Genomic DNA, 8,412 nt, shown 5'->3' with positions numbered 1-8,412 from the left:
TATCCTTGTAATTCTTCCATTTACATTTCCACTTGAAGCAGGGGTAGGAGGCATTTATTGGGTTATCAAATGATACATAGTGCAATATGGTCAAAACAGGGTATTTTGTATTCTATTATGTATATAGAATACAATAGTAATAAAAATATATACCCCGAAAAGGAAACAGGGAGTCCAATCAATAGATCTTTTTATTCTCTTTTTCTATCGAATTGGTTTATCTTCGTTGTTTATCTTCGTTATAATTACAAGAGGATAACAAACCCTTTATTTTTGCAACCCGATCGCTCTTTTGACTTTGGAATTTATTCTCTTTATCAGTATACTGTTTCTTCTACACATCCGTTTCTAATCCATAATAAAGAATAGTTAGGATTTATTAAAAAAAAAGGAAAAAGAATCAATGGTCCACCCACAGGAGAACTCACCCTTTCCCGTATAAGGCACTAATCTATTTTTAACGTCTAATTAGATCGGGTAATCGTTCAATTCAAATTAAGAACATAAGCTCGTTGCTTTTTGTTTTACCAAAATTGGAACCATAGGCTCTATCCATTTATTCACTAGACCCAACTGTAAATGTGAATTTGTTTTGTCCCCTTCCCTTCCAAAAATTTTTTATTTTTGTAGCGATCCAGTAAGGATAAACTAAAAGTTCCACTTTCATTTGAATTTGTAATTTTTTAATAAAATATTTAATAAAATAAGAAATTTTTTTTATTACGACATGCTACTTTTTCCATTCATTACCCTTGAGGATCAGTCGTGGTCTTATAGACTCTACCAATAGTCTGGACGAATTTGTTGCTTCATCAAAATGTGTAAAAGATCATAGTCGCACTTAAAAGCCGAGTACTCTACCGTTGAGTTAGCAACCCGAATAAAATAAAATAAATAGGATATGTAGATACGATAAAAATGAAAAATCCATTAAATTGCACTGCACGACCCCATCAAAACATTGAACTAATAATAAATAAAAAAATATTTTATGTTTTATGATCGATTATACAAAATAAATAGAAAATGTACAGATCATATTTAAAAACACCAGATTCCTAAAAGAGATGCTAAAATTGTGACAGACCTACCAGTTTTTTATCAATTTTTTATTTTTGTTAAGTTAAATTCCAAAATACGTCTTATATGACAGTAAACCCAACAATGCAAAACCCATTATTTGAGTAAAAGTGAAGTTAAAACCCAATATGGGGTCTGGATAAAGAGATTTATTTATCTATGATCAATTAATTTATCTATGATCAATTATATTTGTTCGATACACCATTGTCAATATGAATGCAATGTTGAGAAAACAAATAACAAATAAAGTAAATAAAATAAGGATTTGTATTGGGTTGGCACAACATAAATAAGAAATTTTGATGGAAAAAAATAAGGAAAAGATAAAGAAAAAATCTCGGGTTTACTCAATCAATAGAGGTACAATAAGCAAGATTAATCCCTTGTTTGTTGGTGGATTCCTATAACAAGAAAAAAGTAAATTTAAGTATGAATAGAGCAAGAAAAGGGAAAATTTTAGGTAAAAAATTGTAAGTAAAAAATTATACAAAGATAGATTTTATATTAATCATCTCCCCCCTTTTTTATTAATTTTGTTGTTTTTTCTTTTAATTAACTCGAGGTTTTTTCTTTAAAAAATTCTGCCTTACTTAAAATATCATAAACAGTTCCTGTAGGTTGAGCGCCCTTTTCAAGGAAATATAGAATAGCGGGAACGTTTAAATAAGTTTGATTCTTTATCGGATCATAAAAACCCACTTTTCGAAAATCTCTTCCTTCTCTTCGGGATCGAACATCAATTGCAACGATTCGATAGATGGCTCATTGGGATAGATGTACATAAACAATCCCCCCCCAGAAACGTATAGGAGGTTTTTCTCCTCATACGGCTCGAGCTCGAGAAAAAATTATTTTTATTTCGGTATATCTTTCTGTATATAATATCAAATAGTAAACACAAAATAATGACTCAAATCATAGTCTAATTCATTATTATTATTTTGTTCTTCCTAAAAAAAAAAAAAAAAATAAATTTCATTCGTACTCATAACTCAAGTTGGGTAATTCTGACAGAATTCGAAGGGAAATCCTTAGACATTTCTTGAGCCGTCTCTAACCTCTTTTGTTTGTCTCATCTCGAATCTATTTTTATTCCTAATTCTGATCCAATTTTTGAGACAATTGAAAATAGTGTTTCCTTGTTTCGGAATCCTTTATCTTTGCTTTGTAAAATCATTGGGTTTAGACATTACTTCGGTGATCCTTACTCCTTTCAAAAGGGCAGCAACATACCTTTTGTTTTTTTTATTTCTTTCTATAGAAATAGAATACCCATAGAAATAGAATACGAAGAATTGATTCCTCTGTGATACACTTTTTTTTGATCGAAATAGTTTTATCAATTCCGATTATTTTATATTTTAAGGATATACTTACAAAGCTGGTCTAACTTATTGATTGATTGGCACTAACCCTAGATTCTTCCCCTTGATAAATGAATCAATCCTTTCCGCTCGAGCTCCATCATGTACTATCAACCTAAGAAAAATTAGATTCCTAATGGAACAGAACAAACTATGTCGAGCCAAGAGCATCTTCATTTGTATAGAAAATGGTGGATGTAAAAATCCACAGCGGATCATGTCCTTCAAGTCGCACGTTGCTTTCTACCACATCGTTTCAAACGAAGTTTTACCATAACATTCCTCTAATTTAGAATTCAATTTAATTTCAAACCGCAATGGAATTGATTTAATATGTAATCATGAATAGTCATTGGCTCGATGGGAACAACGGGAACTATATAATAGTCTATACTTTATACCTATGGATAGATAAGTATTCTATGGATAGATAAGTATTGTATTTATCCGGAGAAAGCTCAGCAAGGATCCAATTTCTTTAACTCGATATTCTATCATATGAATGAAACGTATTTCTAAGAAAGATGTTTGCTTAAGACTTATTTACTTTACATCTCCAACAGATTGTTCGGGACGATCAATCATGAAATGCAGAATCTATTTTTCTAGAACAAAAAAACTATAAACCTCAAATCCTTTAATTTAATATATTTCCAATCCCGGAAAAAAATAAATTATTAGTCAAATAAACTGTTCCAATGACCAAAAAACAAAAAGGTCGTAAGTTTCTAGATACTATTGATTTATCATATTTCTTCGAGTACCAACCAAGAGTTCATAAAAAAATGTTTTAAAAATCTCCGACTTCAACATCATGACTGGAACTATGTTTTCTAGTCATGACTAAACTGGATCTCTAATTCAATCACCAAGTCGACGCAATCACAATGAGTAGCTAAAAATTTTTAGCAGATATTTCATTCCCTAAGGAGACATAAATTTTACCATGTTCAATTGAATTATCAATTGGTTTTCTTTTAACCAAAGAAGTAAATTGATAATCTAGTTTATCTATTTTCATGAGTATGAAATAGAAAAGGTCTCATGTACGGCAACATTAAGATCCTTATTCTTTCTTTCATCTGAAAGAAAGAATCTGAATATTGTTACTGGGGGTAATCATGGATATTTTTAAAATCAAAGATCCCCTTCCACAAATTCTTTTCACTTAAGTGAAAGGCCATTGTTATTGAAATACAACAACATTGTTATTGAAATACAACAACATTGTTATTGAAATACAACAATATAATAACAATACACAATATATATCATACATATAGGCATAGCGTAGGCCTTGTTTATTTTAGTTTATATAGATTTTGTTTTACTTCAGGTTCAACAATTTTTCCATCAATTCCATAAAATCAAGTTAAAATATATGGAATATCAAAATTTCCCCCCAATCGCTACGTTACATTGATTTACAATTATTTTCATTTGAGGCATCTAAGATATAAGATAGAAAGAAATGGAATTCAGACAATTTTTATCCTATTTTTTCCCACGCCACAGCACAGCTTTAGAAGTTTTAAAACCAGTGATGAAATTAGTACGACAAACTCCCTACTCTTTAGTCTTCACATAGAATGTGAAATTGGGATACCCTATTTTTGACTTTAGGCTTTGTGTGGAAGGGAATAGAGATGCTTTTGTTTCACGCTTCAATTCGGAATGCATCATGTGAGAATTATAATTCATATTTAGAATTCATATTTCATGAATATGGGACATAATGAATATAACAATAGTACGAGCATATTATGAATGTGAATGATAGACCCCAAATTTCTCTTTTTTTTATTCAAAAAAACTTCCACCTGTATTTGACACTTTATTATGCTTGTGATAAATCAAATGGATTCTAAGAATCCATTCTAAGAATTCATTCTAAGAATTCAGAACAAAAGACATTCTAAGAATTCAGAACAAAAGAAAAGGTTGTTCTCTTTAAGATTTTTCCGTTTTATGTGGGATACAATGTGATCCCATCTTTTGTTTCTGATGGAAACGATCTGGGACGGAAGGATTCGAACCTCCGAATAACGGGACCAAAACCCGCTGCCTTACCGCTTGGCCACGCCCCATTTTTCCTGTTTGGCACTAGTCAAGACTATTATTAGAATTAGTTATTCGTCAATCCCCCCCCCCAAAAAAATACATAATACATAATAAAAACATATGGGGTATTTTGTTTGTTGCTAGGATTCAACACATGTAGATTAGATATAGAATCAAAAAAGTTAATTGATCATTACATAGAATTCAATTAAGATAATGTATGAAAGTAGAATTCCTTGTATTCTCATTTGAGAATGGAAGGAAGGATTTTTGATTTGGGAGAGTTCAAAAAAAAAGAAGGATTTTTTGACTTGCCTTTTTCATTTTTCCCTTATAAAAATAACTCAATCAAAATAAAATTATCTAATCTACAAGAACGAAATGTTTGTTATGTTTAATATCTTTAGCTTAATCTGTATCTGTCTTAATTCTGTCCTTTATTCGAATAGTTTTTTCTTTGCCAAATTGCCTGAAGCTTATGCCGTTTTCAATCCAATCGTAGATGTGATGCCTGTCATACCTGTTCTCTTTTTTCTCTTAGCCTTTGTTTGGCAAGCTGCTGTAAGTTTTCGATAAAATCCTTAATACTTTGCCAAATCCATTCATGATTTATTCGACAAAAAAAATTATAAAAATGGATAAGATCGGCTAAGTCTTACATTAGAATTATAAACCCTCGATTAAAAAATGGAAATTCTTGTATATTGAGTAACCGCGGAGATGAATTTTGATCAGTTTATTTACTCGTTCTGACCTTTCAGTGAGTAAGGAGTTTATTAGGTCTAGGTCCCCTACAATACCTAATTGTCGATATGACAAGAAAATTTTTGTGAGGAAGGAATAAAAATCTTATTACAAAGAAATTCGTAAAAGTGACTTTCTTTTTCTTTTCAAATCAAAAAACTCCATTTTGGGGGGTATGATGTCAAATCAAACAAAATAGTATATGTGGTAAAAAGAAAAAATAGGTAATCTATTCCCTTTTTCTAAAATGATCTTATCTTGGAGATTGTGTAATGCTTACTCTCAAACTCTTTGTTTACACAGTAGTGATATTCTTTGTTTCTCTCTTCATCTTCGGATTCTTATCTAATGATCCGGGACGTAATCCTGGACGTGAGGAATAAAAAAAAATTGAGTTTTCTTTGTTTTTCTAATTTTTTCTTATTATTTTATCTATTCCATATATTCACTTTACCTATAAAAAAATAAAGGAATCGAAATTCCTTCGAAATCGAAAGTATCAAGTAATCAGAGCGGGCGGAGAGAGAGGGATTCGAACCCTCGGTACGAATAACTCGTACAACGGATTAGCAATCCGCCGCTTTAGTCCACTCAGCCATCTCTCCCAATTTAAATAAAATTGAAATTTCAATAAAATTTCAAATGAAATTGAAATTAACTATTTCAATTTAAATTGAAATTAAATAAAAAAAGAAAAGAAAATAATAAAAAAGAAAAAATTTTTAATTTTTAAGATATTAATTATTAAGTTTAAGAAAGACATTAATATAATATTTTTTATTAAGAAAGATATTAAACATTATAATTTAAGAAAGATATTAAACATTATAATTATAACATTATCATTAGAAATATGAAACATTCTATTAAAATTTCTAATTATAGAATAGATTTCATTACAGATGAAATAAAAAAAAAATAAAAAGTGAATAATTAAAAATTAAAATTATTAATAAATTCTAATCTAAATTTAAAGGTTAAAGGAATTGAAATTTTATTTTCAATTAAAGTAAAGAAAAAACAAATTAAAGGTTTTTTTTATGTAATAAAAAATTTCTTAAATATTATAATATTAAATATTATAATATTATATTATAAGTAATTTTATAAGTAATTGTATATTATAAGTAATTATATAATTAAGTAATTAATAATATTATATTATAATAATATTATATTATAAGTAATTATATAATTAAGTAATTATATAATTATAATTATATAATTATATTTATATTAAGTTAAGTTAATTTTAATAATTTAAGTAATGTAATTATATAAGTAATTATATAATTATATTTATATTTAAGTTAATTTACATTTACGTAATTTAATTTAAGTTTCATTTAAGTAAGTTAAGAGTAAGTCAAGAACGAATTTGATCAAGAATTCCATTTAGATAAGATTCGAAACAGGTATCTCCAATAGAAAGAAAACCTTACTTCTTTAATTTTGTACGAAAGGTTTATTCTCCCGGCCTGGTCCTAGTTAAGTACTGGCCGGGCCAGTACCTCTTTTTTTGTCCAGCTTCAATGACCCCTTCAGACAGACTGAGAATGCCAGCAATCCAGCAAAGGAAAAGTATAAGTATAACTTTATACTGTTTTTTAAATTTATATATGTTATTTAGAAAAGCTTTGTGCTCTTCGCCTTTTAAGTCCCTGGCTGGCGGGACTAAATATGTGTCAACGTTATAATTTTAATGCTATCTTGATTGCGTCTCACTCCCTTGTTCGACAAATAGTCCATTCATATACAATAATGTATATGTAGCGGGTATAGTTTAGTGGTAAAAGTGTGATTCGTTCTATTAACAACTTAAAAAGTTAAGGGGTCTCTCGGTTTTTTGCATACTCCGATCAAAAACTTTATTTCTTAAAAGGGTTTAATCCTTTACCTCTCAATAGCATATTTGAGGAAGAACATACATTCTCACGATTTGTATCCAAAGTCCAATTAGAAATTCTATTTTCGAAATTGAATAAGAAAATTGGATTATGTATATGGAGTCGTGAAACATAATTTTTTTTGAATTGGATCAATTCTTCCAATCGAATGAGTATGAATAAAGGATCTATGGATGAAGATACAAAAGTTTATTTCCAATCGTAACTAGATCTTAAATTTTGGTGTTGTAAAAGGGAAATTGAAGCCAAACAAGCTAGAAAAGGGTGGTTTTGGTTTACTAGAACCATCAGCATATTGTTTCAGCTCGGTGGAAACCAAATTCTTTTCCTCGGGATCCTGCGAGTGGAAATAGGGAACGAAGTAACTAGACTAGACGGATTTGGTATAATCCCTCTCCTCTAGAGGGATCATCTAGTAAGCGAGTAGTTTGGGATACATTCAGACAGAAAGGCTGACATAGATGTTATGGATCTAATTTTCTCTAGGAATACATCAATCTTCCATAAAGGAGCCGAATGAAATCAAAATTTCACGTTCGGTTTTGAATTAGAGACGTTAAAAGTGATCAAGCAACGTCGACTATAACCCCTAGCCTTCCAAGCTAACGATGCGGGTTCGATTCCCGCTACCCGCTCCATATTTCTTATTATGTATTATACATCTTATTATGTTATGTATTATACATCTTATTATGTATTATACATACATGCACCATCAATTTAGATATGCATTCTTTTTTATTCCCTAAAATATTTTCCGTGTAATTTGATTTTTTATCCGAACAAAAGAAAGTAAGAATACAAAAAAATAAAATAGGAATGAAAAGCGTCCATTGTCTAATGGATAGGACAGAGGTCTTCTAAACCTTTGGTATAGGTTCAAATCCTATTGGACGCAATTTATTTCCATCTATTTTTAAAATGGCTATACTTTTTAAAAATGGCTATACTAAGAAACCCTTTTTGAATCATTCGAATCAGAACTATTTCTCAATGATTACTCTTGTACTAAGAATAGAATATACCAAGAATAGAATAAAAGTAAGAAATTTATGTTTGTTCCTGAAGTAAAAACAGTTCGATCTGTTCTTGAATAGCTTCCTTCAAAAGAAATTCTACTTCCTCGGTGAATGTCTTGGTAGAAGATATAATTTCTTGAAATTTAGGTTTATTGTTTTTTAAGTAGCTACGTAACTGACTGAGAAATTTCTTTACCTGTCCAATTTCTAGCGGATCAAGATATCCATTCGCTC

The 8,412-nt window shown here is 29.6% G+C and overlaps 2 non-coding genes and 1 pseudogene across 3 annotated transcripts in view; 1 reads left to right on the top strand and 2 right to left on the bottom strand.

Annotated features, from left to right (window-relative positions):
• Positions 1 to 2,676, bottom strand: part of LOC135662327 (maturase K-like) — a 3,401-nt pseudogene extending 725 nt beyond the window's left edge. Inside the window, exon 1 of the transcript XR_010507701.1 lies at positions 1 to 2,676. This exon is cut by the window's left edge and continues 725 nt beyond it. The product of XR_010507701.1 is annotated as a maturase K-like (transcript).
• Positions 2,677 to 5,769: 3,093 nt separating this feature from the next.
• TRNAS-GCU (transfer RNA serine (anticodon GCU)) lies at positions 5,770 to 5,857 on the bottom strand. Its single transcript has one exon. It is a non-coding gene; the product is annotated as a tRNA-Ser (tRNA).
• Positions 5,858 to 7,985: 2,128 nt separating this feature from the next.
• TRNAR-UCU (transfer RNA arginine (anticodon UCU)) lies at positions 7,986 to 8,057 on the top strand. Its single transcript has one exon. It is a non-coding gene; the product is annotated as a tRNA-Arg (tRNA).
• Positions 8,058 to 8,412: the final 355 nt, after the last annotated feature.

The sequence above is a fragment of the Musa acuminata genome, unplaced genomic scaffold, assembly GCF_036884655.1.
Source record: "Musa acuminata AAA Group cultivar baxijiao unplaced genomic scaffold, Cavendish_Baxijiao_AAA HiC_scaffold_611, whole genome shotgun sequence".
Lineage (NCBI taxonomy): Eukaryota > Viridiplantae > Streptophyta > Magnoliopsida > Zingiberales > Musaceae > Musa > Musa acuminata.
Note: the sequence above shows the minus strand (reverse complement) of the source record. Positions and strands in the feature narration are given on the sequence as shown.